At 49.4% G+C, this 23,791-nt stretch overlaps 1 protein-coding gene across 1 annotated transcript in view; it reads right to left on the reverse strand.

Moving 5' to 3' along the window:
* The window catches only part of PRKDC (protein kinase, DNA-activated, catalytic subunit), a 2,818,033-nt gene that overhangs the window by 377,699 nt on the left and 2,416,543 nt on the right, over window positions 1-23,791 (reverse strand). The window lies entirely within an intron of this gene.

Genomic DNA, 23,791 nt, shown 5'->3' on the forward strand with positions numbered 1-23,791 from the left:
AATAAGAGAAGCAAGTAAAACGGCCAGTATCCTTAATAAGCTACACAATCGACAGCAGTAATTTCTTGTGTGAAGATTTCCTTCACACGAGAAAATTACTGCTGTTCTTGAGCGCGGGCACAATTTGCCATTATTTAACGTATGAGCCCTGATGAAGTTCCATCTGTGGAACGAAACGCGTTGGCTGAGGCTGATGTCCATTTTTTACTATCAACGACAATAACGTGATTTTCTAGATATACTTGGAGTAAATTGACTTTACTTTGGTGCACCTTCTCTTCTGTACAAAGATAACTTTGCCTTGTTGATAGTTAATCCCAACGACGTCAGGAGTGTGGCCATCATATGGAGGTAGTCCATGACGGACACAAGCGAAGCCAAATCAGGAGCCAGTGGTCAGGGTACAGGAATACATGAACCTCTGAAGATTGTACTGTACTAGATTTTATTAAAATTGCATTGATAAAGTGCATATCGATAGGATAGGATATATGTTTGTAAAGCGCTCGATTGCTGTGGCGTCATGGCGCTAATGTATGTCAGCGGACAGAAAGTTACATCTAGAACGGACTAGATGGAAGTGAAGAGTAGAGTTTTCAAATTTTTCCTAAAGAGCTGCCGATTAGCTTGGAATCTCATGGCCTTTGGCAGTTTGTTCCATAATTTTGCTGCACCATTTGATAAAGCCCGTCCTCCCCATCTTACCCGCCTAATCTTAGCAGTCTGAAATAGGCCCAAGTTGGCGGATCTAAGGGCACGTGAAGGGATATAAGGTAGGAACAGTTTTGAAACTTTATCGGCACAACCACCGTAAAGTGCTTTGTGCACCAGGCACAACACCTTAAATTCCACACGCTGCTGAATAGGAAGCCAGTGCAGCGATTTAATACCTGCTGAGGTTGAATGTCCTTTGGGGATATTCAAAAGCAGTCTGGCTGCTGCATTCTGCAGAGACTGGAGCTTCTCCATCTGTGTCTTGTCTATGCCCAAAAAGAGGGCATTGCAATAATCTAATTTAGACAAGAAAAGACTTACCATCACTGTTTTTTTGTTATTCCCGCGAAATAAACGGAAACATTTCCTCAAGGTTTTTAAGAGGAAGCAACACGACGAGGTAAGACTATTCACTTGTGCAGAGAAATTCAACTGGTCATCAAAGACGACCCCGAGATTCCTGACTTTTGAAACAGGACAAGGACAATTCTCAGCCTCAGTTGGCCACTAGGAGTCTTCACATGGACCGTCCACCTCCGAATTCTATCACTTCCGTTTTGTCTGTGTTAATTTTCAGGAAGCTATGGTTCATCCAGGTAATGATCTCTAAAAGACAAGCATTACATTTGGCAGCTGTGACTTCTGGTTACTTGCTGATGGAAATAACAAGCTGTGAGTCATCAGCGTATGAGTCTAATGCGAAACCATGCCTCCTGATAAGTCTAGCCAACGGTGTGACATAGATATTAAATTATGTCGGAGATAAGGCCGATCCCTGTGGGACCCCACATGGATGATGGAAACTGTCAGATTTCAATCCATCCCAGAACAGATTTTGTACCCTGCCCTCCAAAAAGGATGAGAGTAAAGCCAGGGCAGTGTCCTCAAACCCCAGATCCTTCAGCCGCTGCACTAACACCGTGTGCTTCAAGGTGTCAAATGCTGCCGATAGGTCTAGGAGTATGAGGACAGCCCTGCCTCCCTCATCCACGATCTTCCGTATCTCCTCTGTTGCAGTGATGAGAGCAGATTTGGTGGAATGACAAGAGCGAAAACCATGTTGCGTAGGGTCCAGCAAATTGTTTGTGTCAAGGTAGTCACTCAAAACCTTGTTAAGTGATTTCTCCAGGACCTTTGCCACCATTGGTAACCCGGCAATCGGGCGGTAGTTCTTCAGCTCATTTGGATCCAGGTTAGGCTTTTTAAGCAGTGGCCTAATGGTCACTGAGAAGGTGTTGAAGTGCTTTGAGCCTGGCAGCACGCAGCTCCAGAACCAAAGGTTAGTGGCTAGTCCAGCATGTTATTGCTCATTACTGGGATTAGTCTTGTACACTCAAGCAAATCATTCTATGTATTACCTCTAGTTTCTTTGGAATGGTTTAAACTAATAGGATTTAGGCGTGATCATTACTGTGGAGGTACGCAAGTTCATGAAAGTCCAAAGACACCGACCTATGTCCTAGTTTAAGAGTTGAAAGAATCTGGCGAAGATTGAGAAACTTGAATTTGCCCTTTCGTAGTCTTGGTCAGGTCTGCCCACCATCCTTTTTGGGGGCTAGGAAATAGCAAGAGAAACATTGCATCCTGCTCTCTGAACTTGGTAACACTTGATGGCATCGTTGGAGAGCAAAAGACTGACCCACTGCATCAAAAAAAAAGAGTGGTCTTCCAAAATGTGTTCTGGTGTAAGGGGGCGAATGTGTGAATGGGAGGAGTAGAAATGAAAGGAATGGTATAATTATTTTTGCCAATTTTTAAGACCCATCAGTCGGACAACACAGATCTCTAAGCAGAAAAGAGATGTTTGATACCACACTGTAAGCAAGGTGTTTTCCTAAGAGACATCCCCATGTGACAAATCTTACTCTGTTACAGGTACGCATCTAGCCCACTGCCTTTTTGTAATCCGAGATGTAATGAGTCATTAGTATAATGAGAAGGGGAGGGGGGGGGGGGGGTGTCCTTCCTCATCATCATCAATGTCAGAGCCAAAAAGCGCATGGATCCTGTGCTGGTAACGGTACGGAGTCGGAGTTCTCGGATCAGAAATGTATTAAATTACAACTTAACTATTGTGATCCTATAGTGCAATTGGGCCGAGGTCAACTGGGGATATGAGATTGGCGTTAAGACCACATCATCGCAGAAGAATCGGTGTTGGTGCTAGTAAGAAGTGGATCCATACAGATGTAGGTACCAGTGTAGAGGCCTGTACTGGAGCTGGTAAAGGTTAGGTGAAGGGTCCCAAGAGGAAGATGACCAGTTGTAGTCTGAATGGAGACCTGTGAGGCTTCTTAGCACCCAAGGCCATGACAGAGGGAGCCGAAGGTGCACCAAAAATGTGGAGCTGTGAATTTCTCTATCTGCTCCAGGGTCAATGACAGCTCGGGGAACTCAGGGTGCACTGTGACCCAGCTAGCCAGTTCGGATTCGGATGGCCGTAAAAAGGTGTGACAGTTATCTTGATAGCCTTCTGTGTAACTTTGAGTAGTGTGATGGGGACAAGTCGCACTTATCTTTCTAAGTTTATGATTGGCCTTAGACTTCAAGCAGGAAGTGGAATTTTTGCAGTAATGGCTCCAAGAACAGGGCCTTGGCTGGGCCCACAACTTAGAGCTAAAACACAACCTCCTTTGTGGTTGCTAATATTGAGTTTCTCCTTCCGGTCTAGGATGGTCTTCTGGAGTATCAGACCGTATATGTTGCATGAGTCATGGGCAGTGAATATACGCACAAGTCACTACTTGTGTAACAATATATCTGTAAGAGACATTAGAAAGTGATAGATTCCTTACCTTAAAATATCCCCAGGCGTCAGACTGGATCTGGGAAAATATTTGCTTAGCAGTACCCCTGCACGTCAGTAGGTGGCGTCCTGATGCTCCGCGTCCGTCACTGGCGACGTCAGCGCCGAGATGACGTCACAGAGAGTACGTAGGCACCACCCATGCGCGCTGACGTCAGTTCTGTACATGACTTTCCGCGCCAGGAACGCAGAGCCATGCGAGATACTGACCATTGGTGCATGAAACTAGGGCCCTGAAAGGGATGACATTGACCCTAAGCCTCTCCTCTTCTCTGGAAGGATGCGGAGGCGGAGGCGGAAAGAAGGTGGGCAAAGTGATAGTCTACCCGATGTGGAAGGGCGTGACAACCTTTGAACAGAGAAGAAAGGAGGTTTAGAAGAAAGAGCCTGGAGCTCACTCACTCTTCTGGCAGAAGTGATAGCTACCAGGAAAGCCGTCTTTAAGGTGAGAAGAAGTAAGGGACAGTTATGAAGGGGCTCAAAGGGAGCGCACATCAGGTAAGTCAAGACAAGATTCAAGTCCCACTGAGGCATTATGAAAAGCAAGGGAGGAAACATGTGGGTAATGCCTTTGAGGAAACGGTTAACAACCGGGGACTTAAAAGGAGAAAGCTGATCAGGAAGCCTCAGAAAGGCGGAGATGGCAGAAAGATAGCCTGTGATAGCGGAAGCGGGATAGAGCCGCTAGAAAGACCTTCAGAGTGGAGTGGGAAAGTCCTGATTTCGCAAGGGATAAGAAGAAAGGCAGAATCTGTTCTGGTTTAGTGGTCATTGGATCCAAGGCTTTGGTATGGCACCAGACACAGAAACGCTTCCACTTCAACTGATAGGTTTTAATGGTGGACGGAGCACGGGCGTGCGCTAACACCTTTCGACAGTCTGTGTCGATGGTCAAACGCGCAAATTCATGGTGCTCAGGTTCCAGGCATGAAGTTGGAGGTATGCTGGATCCGGATGGCAAATCTGCCCCTGCTGCATCGTGAGGAAGTGAGGCAACGGATGAAGCGGAATTGGCTCGCTCTGGGAGAACAAGAGAAGGTCCGGGAACCATGGGCGCCTCGGCCATTTGGGTGCGATCAAGATGACTTGACAGGGTTGAAGCCTCATCCTGTGCAACAAGCGTGGAATCAGAGGAAGCGGAGGAAAAGCGTAGCTGAATGCGTTCAACCAGCTGATCGAAAATGCATTCCCGCTCGACTCTCTGTGGGGATGAAGACTTGCAAAGCGTTGGCATTTCTTGTTGGTGATAGTCGCAAAAAGATCTATCTGCGGATGGCCCCACTGGCGGAAAATGAACTCCAGAGTTGGTTGATTGAGTTCCCACTCGTAGTTGTCGGAGAAAGACCTGCTGAGTGTGTCCGCCAGAACATTGGAAACACCCAGCACCTGTATGGCAGTGAGATGAATCTGGTGATGAATTGCCCAATTCCATATTTCCTGTGCTTGTTGGGAAAGTAAAAGGGACCTGGTGCCGCCCTGCTTGTTCAGGTAATGCATGCTGGTGGTGTTGTCTGTTCTGACCAGCAGAGATTGTCCTTGAACGATCCGTTGAAAAGATTTCAGAGCCAGGAAGATTGAATGAAGCTCCAGGCGATTTATATTCCAAGTGCGTTGGACCGCAGTCCATTTTCCTTGTACTGACAGGCCTTCGAGATGTGCTCCCCAGCCCTCCAGGGATGCATTGGTTGTAAGCGTCAGAGTTGGGGTGGTGTCTTGAAAAGACCGACCTTTTGAAATGTTTGGAGGGTGAGCCCACCACTCTAGAGCCTTTTGGATGCGGGGTGTAAGAAAGATCTTGTCGTTGAACGATCCTGAAATCTGTTTCCACTGCTTGTCTAACTCCTCTTGGATGACCCTCATATGAAGTCTGCAGTGGGGAATCAACTGTATGGCAGAAGAAGCCATGCCGAGGAATGATTTCAACATCCGGACTGAAACGTACAGTTTTGACTGGAGGGATCGTACCATCTGGAGCATACGGTCCTGTCGTTCCTAGGAGACAAAAACCATTGCCAGATGAGAATCTAGAATGGCTCCTAGAAAATCTCGCCGTTGAGATGGGCGAAAGTGTGACTTCTGGCAATTGATGGAAAGGCCCAAGTCTTGAAACAGGGAGAGGCAAGACTGTGTATGCTGGATTGCCAGTTGAAGATTCGGAGCCTTTATGAGACAATCGTCCAGGTATGGATAAAATTGTATGCCTCGTAGGCGTAGAAAGGCAGCTACCGGGGCCATGATCTTGGTAAAGACCCTTGGATGTTGAACCGAGGCCGAATGGTAGGACCTTGAATTGAAAGCGCAAGTGTCCGACTGTGAAGCGTAGATACTTCCTGTGTCTGGGGTGAATTGGCACATGGAAATATGCTTCCTGGAGGTCGATCATTGAGAAGAATTCCCCTGGATTGAGGTAATTCAGGATTTGTATCAGAGTTAACATCTGAAAGGTTTTGCAAATGATGAATTTGTTCAGGGCCCGTAAATCCAAGATTGGACGCCATTCTCCCGACTTTTTCTTTACTAAGAAAAACCGGGAATAGAATCCTTTGCTGCGGTGACCTAGTGGCCCTACCTCGATGGCCCCTTTTTGGATCATTAATTTTACCTGGGCCAAAAGTTCTTTGAGGTGGGGGGAGGGTGGCCCGAAGGTGGATGAGTGGGAGGGACTTTTGTGAACTCCAGGGTATGGTCTTTGGAGATAACGTCCAGGACCCATTGGTCGGAGGTGATTTCGGACCATTTGCAAAAGTATTTTGAGATGCGACCTCCAAGATGCACAGTTGGCAGACAAAAGGAACTGAGACTGTCACTCTTTCTTGTTGTTTGCGCCACCTCTATAGGTTGTTTTCCGTTGGTATGGTCTGGAGGAAGACTGAAGATTCTGGTTTTGGTAAGAATCTCTCTGCCGGTTATCGCCGTAGGTATTGTATGAGCGATACTTTCCCTGAACTGACGTATATTATTAAGACTAAAGCGCCTACCAAACTGGTTTCACAGGTTAACAAGTTGGGGGTGTCACATCAGACGCTACCATCCTCTAAAGCTAGGGTGGCGTGGGAACAGGATCTCCAGGCTCCCATTGATGACGCGATGTGGCGATACTGCTGCTCCAGCACGCGAAGAATTTCTCTAAACGGCAGGCACCGGCTGGTGCACTTTAAGTACTTGCAGCGGGTGTATTACACCCCCGAGCGGCTGCAGCGTTACGGTCTTCGCGCTTCCGCGGAGTGTGAGCGTTGCGGCGCTCAGGTCGCAGATTTCTTCCATCTGGCTTGGCTCTGCCCTGGGGTTCGGTCCTTCTGGGAGGAGGTATTTTCGGAGCTCGACCAGATTCTGGGGGAGCCGCTGCAGAGATCTCCGGCACTTGCACTCCTTGGTTTCTCCAAACCGCTAGCCCCCGCACTGCGCAAGCTTGTGGACATGGCGTTGCTGTTGGCCAGGAGAGTGGTCGCTTCCTGCTGGATGCGCGGGCCACTACCTGCCAAAACGAGGTGGCTTAGGGACCTACAATACTGTTGTACCCAAACGGAATTGTACAGTGACTTGCTGCCACCAAGAAGTAGGCCGAAAAACTTCTGGGACCTTTACAAGGAACACCTGAGCAGGGGGGAGGAGGGCGGCTCTGACTCTTCTGAGAGTGGTGAGCTTCAGGATCAGGGGGTGGACTGTGGTTTGGATTTGGAAGCCTCACCCCGGGGGGTGGAGTAGCGTTTGGAGTTTGTGAGAGGGTGGGGCAGAGAGGATGAATGCTCTTCAGGGGAGGTTGGCAGGGAGGGATTTGGGGTACGGGGCGGCACGGGTGGAGGGATAGTACAGCACACTCGGGGGGCGCACCCAGGGGTGTTAGTTATGGGAGATTGGTTTGGTTTCCACGTATACACTCGACAGCAAACGGGGGGAAGTTGAGGGGGGGTTTTTTGAGGGTAGTTTACTTTTCATGTTCATATGTTATAAGACCGACATGCTCTGACTGTGATTGAGACGGCCGACGGTTATATAATAATACTTAAAGCTTACAGTGGGCATTATGCATAGTAGATGTTGCCTAGATTCCACTGCATTTCGCCGCCGGGCCTCCGGGATGCCGGCATTCTGGCTGTGTATGGTGTTCCCTGAGTATAGACCACCTGGTCCTTCAGACGTATTCGCCAACTAATGTGGAACTGCACGAAATGTCTATGTTGATGTACGGCTGTGCTATCAATAAAGGTCTTCAAAAAAAAAAAAAAAATTGTATGAGCGATACTGGCCTGATCCACGAAAAGTAGAGGAGCCACCGCCTCTACCTCGTGCCCCCCCGAAAGGGTCGCTTTTTGTATTGGAGAGTAGCCAAGAATTTTGCGGTGTCAGTGTCCTTTTTGAACGCCTCAAGAGCATCGTCTACATGCTTGCCAAATAAAGACTCTCCATCGTAAGGCAAGTCGAGGACTTTTGCTTGTACTTCTGGGCAAAATGTTGTAGATTTCAGCCAGCCTTGACGCCTCAAGACTGCAGCCCCAGCTAATTGGCGAAAGCCTGTGGATGAAATGTCAAGCGCACATTCGATAATTTCAGATGAAATTACCTCTCCCTCTTGGATTATTGCCTGCGCTTCTGCACAGATGGCCTCAGGCATTTGAGGAATCAGTGCGGCAATCTCGGACCACATTTGGTGGTCCTAACGGCCCAGAATTGCCAAGGTGTTTGCCGCTCTGACAGTAGTGGCCGCCATGGTAGTAAACTTTTTTCCTATAGAGTCCAACTTGCGGCCATCCTGATCAGGAGGAGACGTGAGTGGTGTAGCTGGATTACGAGATCTTTTCTGTGCTGCCTGAGTAATAACCGACTCTGCTTTTGGCTGTGACACTAAACAGGCTGGAGCGGACGCTGGAGCCTTATATTTTTTGTCTAATCTGGGCAAGACTGCAGGTACTGAGTTAGGATGTTCCATGAGTTTAAGACCCTCTGACCAAATAAAGTCAATAATTGAAATTGTGTGGGATTGTCTTTGAGAAACGTCCTTAAAATCATACAGGAAGCATTCACTTTCATGTTGCTGTTTCTCGACAGTGAGATCAAAGCGTTTTGCTGCACGCACCATTAAATTATGGAAGTTTGCAATGTCCACTGGAGGCAATGCAAGAGGTGAGGTGGGCGGAGTGGAAGGTGTTTGAGCCCTGTAATTTTTCCCACTAATTCATATCGACATCATCGTCGTCATCAGTGTCGTGAGGAGCAGGATCCTCATTGTCAGTGTCAGGTTGAGTTCTTTCCGGTGACGCGGGTGGAACCGGAACAGGTGCTTGTAGGGGATGAAGTTGAGGCTGGGGAGGAGGTTGTGATGCTGGGGAGGCAGGTGTAGATGGAGGGAACCTGCGGTTATAGTCATCAAGCATGTGCTGTACATTTTTGATTAAAGATAAAGGTATTTGAGTAACAGGTTCTGAAGTTACTGTCTCTGCTTCGTCAACAGGAAATAAATCATTCACACTTTCGACGTATTCCTCTTCGTCACCCTCATCACTGTACTCCTGACACTTAATGTGCAAGTCAGATGGACTAGATGCCTGTCCAAACAGTTGTTCCACCTCCGATTCATGGTCGGATTCTTCTCCACCTGATTGAAACAATTTTTCAGGAAGACGTGCTCCACTCCTTATTGGACTTATTTGAATGAGAGGCGCAGTCCTCAAGGTGGAAGCAGTAATCACTGTAAAAGTGGTAGGTGAGGCCGGAGGAGGATGAGATGCCAACAAGCCTGTTGATGTAACAGCAGTAGTCGGATGGCCAACCTGAGGCACAGAAATTGAAGATGTTTTCGTTGTCGACGAAGTTTTCTTGTCCGTCGACGGAGCCGTCGACAGTATTGAAGGTTTGGTCTTCGACGATGAAGTAACCATCGACGAGCTAGCCGTAGACGGAGTCTTCGTCGCCGCTGCGATGGCCGTCGACGAGGTTGTCGTCGACGTTGATGGGCCCGTCGGCGAGCTTCTTTTAGATGATTTGGTCTTCGTCGTTTGTATTTGCTTCGACAACAAAACCGTCGACGGAGTTCGCGTCGACGATGGGAGCGTCGACGATGATTTCTTCGTCGACGGCATCGACTTGACACTCGTCAACGAGATCTTAACAATCGACGTAATGGGTCTCGTCTCCTGGGCTGTCGTCGACGAGGTGATCGTCGACGACGCAGCAGTGGAAGACATAGAACATGTCGTCGTCGACGTAGAGGTTACAGACTTCGTCGTCGCTGAAGACGTCGACGGGCGCGTCGACGAGCCCGTCGACGAGCCAATGCCGGATTACTGAGAGGAAGGCAAGGCTTTGGGCGCAGACGTCAGAGAACCAGGTCCCGTAGACGTGCCCTGAAGCAAATCCTGTGGGGAAACAGTCCTGGAGGATTCCAACAGTCTACTCTTCTTAAGAAAAGGAGATGGAACCTCAGTTTCAGACCCACGCTTCTGAGAGGATCTAGAAATGCCTGAAGAAAACCTTTCCACATCAGAAACCACAGACTCTGAAGTCTTCAACTTCTGTAGCCACAGAAGGAGACGGGCCTCTCTATCCCTCAGAGTCTTGGGAGGAAAAGTGCGACAGTACTTACAGTTCTTAACCTCGTGTCTGGGTAGACACAGTAAATGCATTTACTGTGAGGATCCTCATGGAAAAGGCGCAGTTTACCACAGGAAGGGCAAGCTTTAAACAAAGATTTCTTATTTGAAGACATTTTGAAGAAATAACAGGTAAGGTTGAAGATAAACTGAGCAGAGCTCAGGGAGACTCCCTTCACACGACGTGCGGTAGAAAATCGGAGGTCTTGGGCTTCTGAGGAGAAGGTTCTAGAGAGAACTGCAGCCTGATTGGCTGGAATTTGGACCAAAACATAATGACACTGATATGTTACCAAGTTGAGTTTTCTCCCTTAGGCTTTCTATGGGCCTATGCAGTTCTATAGTACTTTTGAGTTTACTGTATTTATATATATGTATATGTATTTTTTATCATTATAATAATTTTACTTATATATGCATATATTACTGCTATTTTATGTACCGTGGGACTCCCACTTCGACTATGGGGAATATTCAAGCATGTGAATCTATGAAAGACACCCCTAATACTGGAGAATGGTTCTTCCTTGGTGGCCATGCTAAATCAGGGGTGATGAATGATATCTAAGGATGAAACAGGGGCGATGATGTGATGCCGCCTACTGTGGCTTGGTAGAGCTGGCCGGTGTCCTGCTAACCGGGGATAAGATGCATTGTCCCAGGAGGTGTGATGTACAAGAAAGTTCAAGTGCCACCTCAACTTATTTGGTGGAATGTAATCCTAGGCCATAGGATGGTACCCGGTCCAAATGGTGTAGGCAAGACGTCCATCACAGACCTAGTCAACTGCGCTAGACAGACTTGTCAGGTGTCTGTGTGTAGATCCCCCTGTTACTGGAACCTACTTGCGTGTATCGTACTGTGCATACCTGGTCAAACTTTCATAAGGCCACCTACATATGGGCGTGTGTAGTGAGAACTGATGGATGCTCTGGATGTAATGTGGGCTTGATGGGTGTGCGGGAGACTCATCTTGTATTGAAAGAGAGGCTGGGCACATACAGAGATAGATACAGGAATGGGAATATGCTTTCAAGGTATCAATTCAGTCCAGGGTATGTCATCGTTCAACACACCAACATTGCTTTTGAGTCTGAACACCAAGCGTTGTTCTTGTCTAAACAGTGCGGGGGCTGTCCAGTTGGGGATCGACTCAATAATTGTCCACTGTAAACTGTCTGGGGAATGAATGTGCTCTAAGACGTGTCTCTGTAATCTGGTAATGGATTTTTTACACCGGATAGTACTTTTATGTTCACTTATACGTATTTTTATTGGTCTAACTGTCATTCCTATGTACTGGGAACTGCAGGGGCATGTGATCATGTAAATGCAGTTCTTCGTGTTGCAGTTGGTATGGCGTCTCTGTTGCCAAGGTCTCCCAAGCCCTAGGTCTAGTTATTTTGTAGTATTTGTTTGAGGGCAGGCGGCACATCCTCCTCAGGGAAAATGACCCACTACTGAGGGCAGTGTCCACAGTGGGGGTTGTGGACGGATGGGGTTGTTAGGGCGCGTATGTACCCGGATGTCTCTCAAGTTCTGTGTTCTTTTGAAGGCGAATAAGGGTGTAGGGCCAGGATTGAAAGTGGCAGTTTTCAAAATTTTCAGTGCTTTTTTTTAATACAATTTTTGGGATTCTGTTAGAAATAGGGGTGAATGATGTGACACAGGTTAAAGTGTCATCATGGTTATGTCCTTAGTTTCAAGGAGAGACTCTCTTTGGTTATTTCTGGCTCTCTTCCATGCGTGTTTTATGATTCCTTTGGGGTATTGTCTCGCCATCAGATTCTCTGAAAGAGTGGTAGCCTGGTCCTCATATTCGGTCAGTGTATTACAGTTCCTCCGAAGACGCAGGAATCGTCCCACAGGGAGGTTATCCCTAAGTGCTTTGGGATGATGGCTGTGATAGAGGAGGGGACTATTCTATCTGTGGGCTTCTTATAGTTTGTAGTTTTAAGTGTGCCTTCTTGCAAAGAGATCAGAAGATCTAAGAAGGGGATGGAATCACGTGACAATGTACCTGTGAATTTTAGGAATGGGTCAATCCTGTTGATACAGTCAAAGAATGAGCGACATTCATCCTCGTCCCCTTTCCAAAAAATAATAATGTCGTTGATGTACTAACGCCACAACAAAATGTTGCTTTCAAAGGGGTTAGTTGTGTTAAAGATGTGATCTGGGAGCAAAAGTGCTGCCCATGATGGTGCCCTGGACGTGGTGGTATAGTCGGTTGTCAAAGGCAAAAAAGTTCAAGCAATAAGATGGCTCTCATGAAGCATTCCAATACAGGAAGCAATTTCTATGACTTGTTGAGAAGTCTGGATTACAAGTTGTGTGTACAAGTCTATCAATTAATCCAGAGGTTCCTAAGCTGTGGCCTGGATTCCTGTTTTTTTGTCAAATATGTTTATTACCATTGTATATTTTCAAAGTACAGTACAAAGATCAGTCAATGTAGCACAGCGATCCGGTCATGCCTGTTCAACAGTCAGACACATACATCAAGACAAAGTATAGACTTAAAGGCGCACTGACAGTGTCTCATAAATAAAGGGTAGGTGCTCGGAGCTAGCTGGGACGTGGAGGGCCTAACCGGGCAGCCTCCAGATTAGTTCATTACTATCTTCTCATTTAGTCTTGCACAGTAACATGGTTGTAGGGTGGATCCCCCTGATATGGACCTGCACACAGAAATGACATTTATTTAACAATTGTAGAGAAACTTAGACAACAGCGTCAAAATCACAGGCACATGTTTATGCTGATCCTCCTCCCCCCCCCTCAACCCCCCCCGTACACGCACCCCCATCTGTGAGCGTACATGCATCACAAGCCTGCATGCTCAGAGGCTGGTAGACTACATGACAGATTATCCGAGCAGAAGAACAGCCTGCGTACGCTCCAACCCCCAAGAACACCCACCTAGGTCACTGCAGCATCCGAATTGCCAGTCCCCCCGGCTGTAGTAAGGCATTGAGCATGCGTTCCCACTGTTCCGCCATGGGTTCTTTTCGAAGCCCTGTCGTTTCCTCCCTCCGTATGGCTATCCATTCCGCCCGGGCCCACGCCTGAAGGGAAGAGACCCACGCCTGCGCACCAGGTGGTTCGCGCACCTTCCACCGTCTCGTAAGGAGGCACTTCGCCGCCACCAACCCTAGATCTAAGAAGCGGGAAGATGCCTTATCTTTGGGCAGTCTCCTGAAGTGATGTAAGATGTACTCAGGCCAGTTGAAGGGAATGGTGCGACCCATACACGCCCCAAGCATCCCACTTATCGCATTCCAGTAAGCGCCCAGTCCTGGGCAGCTCCATAAAAGGTGGAGAAGTCCCGCGTCCAGTTCATCGCACCTGGGGCAGGATGCATCAGAATGGTGGAAGTACCTATTGATGAGCTCAAGTGTGAGGTAGGCTCTATGAACGACGAAGAGTTGTATCTGGCGAAAGCGCATATTTCGAGGAATGCGTACCGGGCTTTTAAGGACTCTCTCCCACTCCTTATCAGCCAGCATCTATAGTAGTGTTTCACAAAAAGGGCAAGCCGGCGAATATGCCTGGATCATACCGGCCCATCTCGCTTTTAAATGCAGATGGGAAAATATATTCAAAGATCTTAGCCAATAGACTTTCCCTAGTCATTTCAGGATTAGTATCGACAACACAGCATGGGTTTATTCCTCAATGCGGTACAACAAACTACGTTAATCGTGTGATTACTTTTTTGATTATGTGAAAGTTACTCGGGAACCATTTTGTTTAATTTTATTAGATGCCGAGAAGGCTTTTGACCGCGTTACATGGTGCTTTTTATGGGACGTTATGAGGAGTCAAGACTTTGGACCACAGTTCATTAAATCAGTGCAGACACTTTATCATCGACCTGTCGCTCGTATCAATGCTATGGGACTCGAGTCGGCTGAGGTGGAAATTTACAGAGGTACGAGGCAGGGTTGCCCTTGTTCCCCTCTTTTTTTTTCTTTATACATCGAACCTTTTTTAAAGATGTTAGAATCTAGTTCATGTATACCTCCTTTACTTATACAGTCCCACCAATTTAAGGTACTAGCATATGCAGACGACGTGGCTGTAGTCACGCCGAACCCAGCTGTGGCGATGCAGGCAATTGAACAATTGGCTATAGTTTTTGGTAGGTCATCTGGCAATAAGCTGAATTCTGCCAAGACACAGATATTAAATGCAAATATTCTGAATTATGCTGATCCAAGGTTGTGTCAAGAGGTTGTATATTTGGGGGTTAAATTACGAACATGTACAACCACTCTGGTCAAAGCAAATTGGGATCAGCTTTTGGTCGGGGTAAAGAAACAATTAGATCGTGCCGAATGCTTGCACCTCTCCCTAGTGGGGCGATGTAATTTATTAAAAATGATGATACTCCCACAAATTTTATATCTTTTTCGTTGCATACCCTTGGAGGTCCCTAAGGTTAGCTTGGTACAACTGCAAGCAACCTGTATGAGCTTCATGTGGTCAAGGCGTAAAGCACGACGGGCCAGGCACTTTATGATATTGCCAAAAGAGCTAAGAGGGTGGTCGGTACCGGATTTTGTTCTATACTATTATGCATGGATGTTACAAGGGATGGGCATTTTGCTGACAGGGGCAGCACCGGCGCAGCTCGCGGAATGCTCCTTGATATATCAAATGCTATTGGGGGTAAAAGCAAAAAATTGCTTATTCCTGTAGCTGGAATGGAGCTATTACAAGCGAACGTGGTTCAAGACCCTGGAAGCAGCGTACGAGGTCTGGCGAGCAGTTAGAGATATGTTTGGCTTCGAGAAAATTTCATATTATACACCGTTGGTATCGCAAATATTTCTACCAGTTGATTTATGGGACAGAGTGGTGTATAATTGGAGGGGAGAGGAATAAGAGTGGTGGAAGATCTATATTCTGATGGTTCTCTCAAATCTTTTTAACGACTACGGACACAATATCAGCTTCCCAGAGAGAATTTATCTAAATATCTGCAGATCAGGGAGTATTTGGAGAACAGTGGTATCACTTTTTAACCAAATCCCCTGATCGAGGGTAATACAAGAGGGGCAAAGATTGGCATGCTATATAACCTTATGCTAAGCACTAAAGCTAATGACATTGAGCAGCAGAATCTTAAATCACTTTTTAATTTATATTATACACCTGACAAGGTGTCAAAATGGCCTGGGGATGCGATAGGGAAATGTTTTTGCTACGGTTTTATTTCCACAGAGGATATACATATCTTTTTTGCATGCTCATCTTTGGCACCCCTCTTGTCGAAGATAGAAAAATGTCTATCGGAACTTGTAGGTAACCTAATTAAGTTGTCTGCAACAGATCCTCCTAGGGGTAGAAATGGGTCCGCTGGATATTGGAATTTTGAAGCAGCATGCTAAACTAATATTTGTAGCGACAGCTGTTTACAGACTATGTATCGCATCGTTCTGGTTACAACAGGAACCACCCTCATTCGAGGAATGGCGGTCTAGGTTTTTTGCAATACATAACATGGAACATAGTCTTTATGCTCTCAAGGGTATACGGAAAAAGAAACTTGGTGAACAAATATGGGGCTCAGTTACACATTATCTTTAGTCTTAAATAGGTTTCCATCTTTTCTCCTGTGTCCTTTGGTAGAATCAAGTCAAAAGTCTTAATTCTTATTGTTCCGCAGATTAATGCGCTGTGCTTTTTTTCTTTGATTGCTCATAATATACTTTGTCAAGTTTGCATGATGTAAAATGTTTAGTCTCGATTTTTGTAGTATGTTAACACGTTATGATTTGTTCTGTGATAATCTATATTGTATTAGAATGACTCATACCAACCGATTCATGTATTTGGCAAAAATAAATAAAATAAAAAAAAAATCAGCCAGCATCCGTCCCATGTCTCGCTCCCACTTGCCGTTGAGCTGAGCCAAACTGGTCTCTGTGTGGACCCTTAGCGACGCCGCAAACCAACGGACCAGGTGCTTACCCCTCCCCATAACGTGAAGGTACTGCATGGTTAAGTGTTGTTCAGGCTCTGTCGCCATGTCTCTCCATCTAGCCGACATCTTTGCTACGAGGGAGCGATGCAATAGGAACCCCCCAGGAGGTAGCCCGTCCTCTGATACCAGCGTCTCATAGGCCACTAGCGCTCCATCTCTGAAAAGGTTACCTAATGTCTGGACATCAGCCTCACTGCACTGCTCCAGCATGGGACGCGTGAGAACACTCTCGCCTCCTGGAGAGCCCTCCAAGGGTATAGCAGGCGCGTACGGGAGCACCTTTCATGTGAGGAACAGGGCTCTACGAAAGCATTTATACACCATTGCCAGCAGCGGTGGAATGGGCCTCTCAGGCGTCGCCAACGGGTGGAAGAGCTTGGTGACGCGACACAGAGAGTACGGTGTCTTCCCTACCCGCCAACCAGCGGACAATACACTGAAGCTGCGCAGCCAGGTAGTAATGCTCAAAGCAAGGGGCGGCTAGCCCTCCCCTGTCCGTCGGCAGAAACAGTTTCGTCAGCGCCAGTCGGTGCCGGGACATGCCCCAGATGAAGTCCCGCAGGACCGCATTGAGCTTTTAGAAGAAGGAGGCCGGAATGAACAGGGGCAAATTGACAAAATAGTACAGGAGTCGGGGAAGCATGACCATTTTGGCAAGGGCCACTCTGCCTGTGATTGTCAGCGGAAGCGTGGACCAGAAGCCTATCTGGGATCTGAGCGCTGCCACCGCCCGCCCCAACTTTCCGTCGAATAGGTCAGCTGGTTGGGGATAGATCTGGATCCCCAGATATTTAATGGTGTCAGCCCTCCATTGGACTCTCGTGCCTCCCAGGCGGTACTCCGGGTCTTCTATCGCGCTATCAAACGCGTATAGACAGGACTTGCCCACATTCACCCGGAGTCCCGAGACTTCTGAGAACTTACTCAGCAGCTGGGCCAGTTGCTCCGGTATACAACTCACGTCTCGCACAAATACTAGCAGGTCGTCAGCATAAAGCGATACCTGATCTATTGCATCTCCCAGAGGGATTCTCGCACCTAAAGTCTGCCGCATTGCCGCTGCTGAAGGCTCTATCGCCAGCGCAAATAGTAGGGGGGACAGGGGACATCCTTGCCTGGTGCCCCTGCCCACCGCCACCGCTTCAGAGATGTAGGGGCCCAGTCTCACAAGGACTACAGGGGTTTTGTAAAGAAGGTCGACCATTTGTAGGAAGTCTACGTCAAACTCATAGTGCATCAGCACCTCAGCCAGATATCCCCATTCCAGGCAGTCAAAAGCCTTTTCCAGGTCTAGCATTAGGCATCCCGCCCTGGGCCATTCCTTCGTTGCCTCAGCCGCCACTCTAAAGAAACTCCTGAGGTTCATGGATGTGGACCGCGCCGGCACAAACCCATTTTGGTCAAAGTGTATGAGGTGCAGAACCACCAGCGCTAGCCTCTAAGCAAGCAGCTTAGCAAGGATTTTATAGTCGACATTGAGCATTGCCAGTGGCCTGTATGAGGCCAGTGCTGTGGGATCTCTATCCGGCTTAGGCAATGAACGCCTCCCGCATAGATGTTGGAAGCGAGCCCTCATCAATTGCTGTGTTGTACATGTGAAGGAGTAAGGGCCCCATGGTTTCCCTGTAGGCCTTATAGTATTCGGCAGGCAGGCCATCAGCCCCGGGGTCTTCCCAGTCGCCAGAGCCTGAATTGCATCTCCTACTTCCTCCAGCGTGAGGGGGGAGTTAAGGGCGCCCTTGTGTTCTTCCGAGACCGCAGGCAGGGTGACAGAATCTAGAAAGTTTTCTAGCACGTCTGGGGCCGGTTCCGCGGGCCATATACAGCTGCGCGTAGTGACCGACCAAGGCACAGTGGATTTCACGCTGCGTATACACCACCTACCCCTCCGCGGTGAGAAGAGCTCCTATTGGGGCACTGCCGCCATCTCTCTGTACCAACCAGGCTAACAGTCGGCCAGACCTATCCGCCCTGGCATGTGTTCTAGCTGTGTGCGCCGCTTAATTGTGGCACCTCAACTGTTCCATAAGAGCTGCATGTCTAGTGCGCAGGTCACTCAGCGTGCACGAGTGTTCCCCCATCCCTTCGCCCTCCCTCTCGTATTGCAGGAGCTTGTGTTCCAATCACGTTAGGGAAGCGGATAGCATTTTGCTTTTGTTCCATTAGGCCCCCATGCAGTGCCCCGGGATGGCTACTTTGTGTGCATCCCATTCCACCGCAGCACTACTTGCTGACCCCTCGTTAACTTCAAAGTAGTCAAGGCTAGCAGTGCCCAGCGAGGAGCAGAACTTGGGATCCTCAAGCGCAGCAGGTTGTAACCTCCACGTAGGCACAGGCGAGCGGTCTGCCTCCCAACTAAGTCGAAACCGTAGGGGGTTATGATCAGAATGTGTTCTCCCCAGGTACTCCGACTCGGCAAGGAGAGGGAGCAGCGATTGGGTGCCGACTATCCGATCCAACCGGACATGCAGGTCATGAACTTTGGAGTAATATGAGTACACTCTGACCGTGGGATGCTGCACGAGCCATAGGTTTTGTACCTCCCAGTGCGTGAGCCAGTCCCTAAACGCTTGCGCATTGGACGTCACCGCTGCAGCGCGGAGTGGGGGGAATGAACGGTCTAGCCTCACGTCCAGTACCATGTTAAAGTCCCCTCCGAGCAACCAGGGGAGGCCAGCATACGGGTGGAGGACGTGATTCAAATCCGCTAGGAAGGAGGGCTGGTCCGTGTTCGGGGCATAAAGGGATTCTAACAGGACTTCCTGACCATTCAACTGTCCCCGCATCAGACAGTACCTTCCCTCTGGATCCACTTTTACGTCCTTGCAAATGAAGGGGACACCTGCTCTCACCCATATCAATGTGCCGCGCGCATGCGCAGAGAAGGTTGTGCAAGGGAGTTGCCCCCGCCAGCACCTTCGGAGCCTGTCAAGTTCGACCTGCGTCATGTGTGTCTCCTGAAGAAGGGCAACCCCCACCCCATGGCGCTGCAGGTAGGAGAAGACTGAGTAGCGCCTTGACGATGTATGCATACCGCGGATATTCCAGGTCAGTATATTAGTGTGTGTCATGTGTCTACATGCGTCTCGTCCACGCAGTGCCAGGGAAGCACCCCCGGGGGGGCCAGTGGACAGTATCTGGGGGGGGGGAATATCAGTGTGCCGGATACTAAACATGAGAACAATTAAGAACATTATAACTAAAAGGGCGAGTCCCCGTTAGGGCGTTCGTCCAAACTTCAACAAGATCCACCCCCAAGGAAAGTGGTAGGGCAGCACAGTGGCTGTCTGGGTGAGTGTGTTGCCAACAACCGAATCATTGCCCGCCCCTATCGCAGACCCCCAGGCTATCAAGAGGCACAAGAGGGATTTAGTGTAAGCAAGCACATAGGGCCAGTGCGGGTCATCAGCAGCGGAGCCCAGGAACGAGGTAAATGCCTAACGCCTTCCGCTGTAGGTCAGTAGACGCTCTCACATGTGTTTGACTAGATACCATTGCATAACAGCACATGCACACATGGCAGAAAACCCCTTCCCCCAAGGCGTAACACCATGTACATCACTAGTACAGAAAGGATACAATAAACAGCGTACTGAGAGGCAGGGGCCCCTATTGGACCGTTATAGTCCACTGTTCAGTCACATGAGTTGGTCGGCTGATTGGGGCGTCACCACCGGCATGTTCATGTCCTCAGAGAGAATTGCGGATGGGGAAGACGAGCCACTGGTTTCCGGATCCCTATGTAGCTGGGAGTCCAAGCGGCCGGCACCATTCGCCACTCCCAAGGTCGCAACTGCATCAAGTGCTTCCTGTCTTTCCAGTCACATTTTTTCTGGGCTAGGTGCAGCTGGGCCCGGGCCTCGGCGGCCCCCTCTCCTCCTGCGTCTCCTGGAGCGCTACTCCTGCCACCCGCCGTCTTCCGAGCCTGGGGGTCGTGTCCCCATCCACTGACCTGTCTCTTCCAACCAGACCCAGACATCCAATGGGGCATCGAAAAATAGAGCGCCTTCCATCGAGATCACGCGAAGACGAGAGGGGAACAACAAAGAGTAAGGCAACTAGAGTTTCTCAGCTTCCTCTTCACAGCCATGTACTTGGTCCTCCGCCTCTGTACTGCTGCCGTGTAGTCTGGAAAGAGCATCACGCAACTGTTTCTCACTGCAAGTTCTTCCAGCTTTCTGGTCTTGCGAAGCACCACATCACGGTCACAATAAAAGAGGTGCTTGAAGAGGAACGGGCGAGGCCGGGCTCCAGGCCTGGGCGCCTGCGCTGGCACCCTGTGTGCTCTTTCGACTGCGAAGTGCGGGGACAGCACCCCCAGGGCCAAGATTTCCTGCAACTAGGTTTCAGTGAACCGCTCCGGGTCTTTCCCTTCTTCGTCCTCCGGCAGGCCAACCATCCGTACATTATTGCGCCGGGAGGGCCCTTCAGCATTCTCAATGCGATCCTCTAACACATGCATTCTGTCCATGGTGTCCTGGAGTGCCGAAGTATGTGTTTGCACCACAGGTTGCAGTTCTTGGAGTGACTGACGTTGTGCGGTAACCGACTCCGACAGCTTGCGGTGGTCAGCATGTAGGAGAGTAAAGTCTGAGGTGACCTTATCGATCCGGGCCTCCAGTGACGCTTTAGTTTGCTCCAGAGTGTTGCCAATGCGTTCAACCGCCGCCAACACAGTATCAATCTTAGCAGCTAGGCCATCAGACGGTCCCATGTTTCCACTCCGGTGCCCGCGGGGCGAGCCAGGATCTTCGGTCGCCGGCTGCTTTTGCTGGGACTTGTCCCTGAGTCTGCCCATTGCCAGTTGTTGCGCGGTAGACATCCGCGCTGGTCACCAGCAACCAGTCTCTCTTTATCAGGCCACCCCTCGAAGGCTAGGAGAGAGGCCGGCTCACCCGTCCCTCCGCAGTTCCGACAGCAGTGAGAGGTCTCCTATCCCTGCCAGTCGACTACGCAGCAGGATCCTGGCATCAAGTACCCCCTGTCGGCTCTGTAAGTGTCACAGTCGGCAGCGCCGCTACGTCCCCTTGTCACAAGGGGGGGACGCCCCTATCTCCCGCTTCAGGGGCCCTCTCTCCTATGTCTCCCCGCCAGCAAACTGTGCTCGCTCCTTTCCAGAATCTCTGGGCAGCGTGGCCTTGGCGCCTCAGATGGGAGAATCCAGCCTACCCAGTCCAGCCTCAAACGCCTGATGCCTACCTTGCACACGGTGCGGACCGCGTTGCAGGAGGGGGGAGGCCTCCCCAACCGCAAAGGCGGGGGCGATGGCTTCTGTCCTAAGATGGTGCACAGGTCTCTGTATATCTGTCCGCAGCTTCGCAAACCTCGTATTCCAATGCCGGGGAGATGTTGGTGCGTGACGTAGTCACCAGCCCAGACTGCAGCAGGCCACCTCCTCTGCCGCCACGCTTGGCCTGGTACAGCGACCCGACCTCTCAGTGGTCCAACATCCTCCCACTCATGGCCAGAGCGCAGGGGTGTTGCGCTTGAGATTGTCAAAACAAAATGGCCCAGCTGCCCGTCCGTTAGCATCTCGCAGCCTCCACTATGTCGATTTCAATAACTACGGCGCTCGTAGAGGTCTGCTCCGCTGCGAGGCAGGCCCAAGTCTCAGTGCCAGTCCAGGCCCCTCACCAGCTCATTCGTGCAGGGCCAGCACAACCTCCGGTGCCTTCTTGCCTGCAAACTGACAAAAGTAATGTTGTGAAGGTGTCTCAGAGGACAGTTGTGTCTGTGACCGTTCACTAGTCAGGCTGCTTATTCCTGTAAATGTTCAATGGTGGGGCGGTTCTGCCAGTGAGTTTTCACTAGTTAGGTGAGTCTGCCTGTGATTACTCAATAGAAGGCAGGACTCCGAGGGTGCCTCCTCGCCCAGTGCCAGGATCCCAACAGGCCTCTGCTCTCTGTCCCCCGGCCTGCCACTGGAGGCCTCCAAGCACTGCTTCAGTCGCTCCAAGCACCTCGAGGCGGCTCCCCTCCCCGCACGTCAGCACCTCCGTGGGGCCTTCCCAGTCCGCCCCGGGTCCCGCTTCTCACCAGTCAGCAGCTTTGGCCTGTGCAGCAGTCTCTCTTCCCCCGCAAGTCGGCAGCACTACAGTCTGACGAGCCCACGGAGCTCCACGGGCCTCGGAATGCAAAGGGGCAACGTTGCGGGGCTCTGGGACAGCCGCACCTTCCGTCCGCTCACTCACAGGCGCAGGTCTCTGTTACTCTGCCGCTCCAGGCACTGCTACCCACCCAGGCTCAGCTCCGGTCCTCTCCCTCCGCCAGCGGCCGCCAACAGCGCTGGGTCACGGAGCCCACCAATCTTGCAGGCAATACTCCTCCGCTGGGATTTCAGGGCGGCCGAGCCGAACGCAGCACCTGGCACCTCACCTCACAGCGGCGACAGCTCGAGCCGTTCCAACGGTCGCCCGGCCCCGGGGCAGTTTCGCGCCTTTCCACAGTGAGGCTGCGCCGTCTCGTGCTCCTTCAATTTACGCAGCTGCGGCTCTAATCTGCAGTCTTTTGGGTTTCCCGGGCTCTGCGCTGCTTCTCCGCACCTGCTCCGCACGTTACAGGCACAGGGACACCTCTAAAGGAGAATATTCAGGAGAACTAAGGGATCCAAAGACAGAGCTCTAGCAGGACACGTCCGCCATGTTGGCTGGTTGGCCACGCCCCCCCTGTGGCCTGGATTCCTGTTATTTTTTTGCCCCAATTCAGGATGTCCGCAGACCAATAGAACCTTTAACCATTATTTTTATTAGTAATCTTGGGCGTTTTTGAGCTAAATAATTGTATACAAGTGGTTCCCCCACTTGGTAACAATAATAACTTGATGTCTACAGTATTGCCTCCCTAATGTATTCGGTCTATATATTTATAAAATCAATAACAATATGTAATAACCAAGAACATTTAAAAAACGTTTTAGTCAGAGGCTGATTACCAGTTGAAGACAAAGCCGGTGTGAATGAGCAGCGACAATTTGCATTTACACACACACAATTCGACCTGACCAAAAAATGGAAAGTCATAGCATCTGCACACTTGGAGATAAAGTGCTCTACACGCCTAGAGATATATGTGTGTATGCATGGGTCAACTACCAAAAATGCCCTTCCCAGCTATGCCTTCTCATATCCAGTGCTTTGCATGGGCAGCCATTTGAGAACGACCTCAAAACACCTATACTTCTTACATAGGAAAGGGGACTTGCCTGCACTTCTCTGGGGGGGTTAAATACTTCCACAGGCAGAGTACCATTTCCCAGTCGGCGGCACACACTGTGCCCTAATAGCACCTGGTCTGCTAGCTTTTATGCAACCACTGTGTTTGTCACCTTTTGAAAAGAATGAACTCCAGCTTTGTCTATACCAAACTTCACTGCTGTCCTGTGTCTGTCCTAGGCCATTGTCAATCCAGTTACTTATTCTGTTCCATCACTTCTACTGAGGGCTCAAGTAGTGATTCTCATATTTAAACATGCAATTGCAGAGGAAAGAAGATATTCTGAGCTCATATAGTGTGCACTTGTTTGTGCATAATATTTGAGGTTCAAATTGAACAAATGGCTCCCTGGCCCTCCAGTGTGATTTAGTTGGATTTGAAATCAAAAGGTTAAGTACCACTGAATCGATGTGTTTTAAGTACTTTTTTGAGTCATTTGTCTTTTTGCTCTTTCTTGTGCATACTATGTTCCAGCTTCAA

This window comes from Lissotriton vulgaris, chromosome 4_1 (genome assembly GCF_964263255.1).
Source record: "Lissotriton vulgaris chromosome 4_1, aLisVul1.2, whole genome shotgun sequence".
Taxonomy (NCBI): domain Eukaryota; kingdom Metazoa; phylum Chordata; class Amphibia; order Caudata; family Salamandridae; genus Lissotriton; species Lissotriton vulgaris.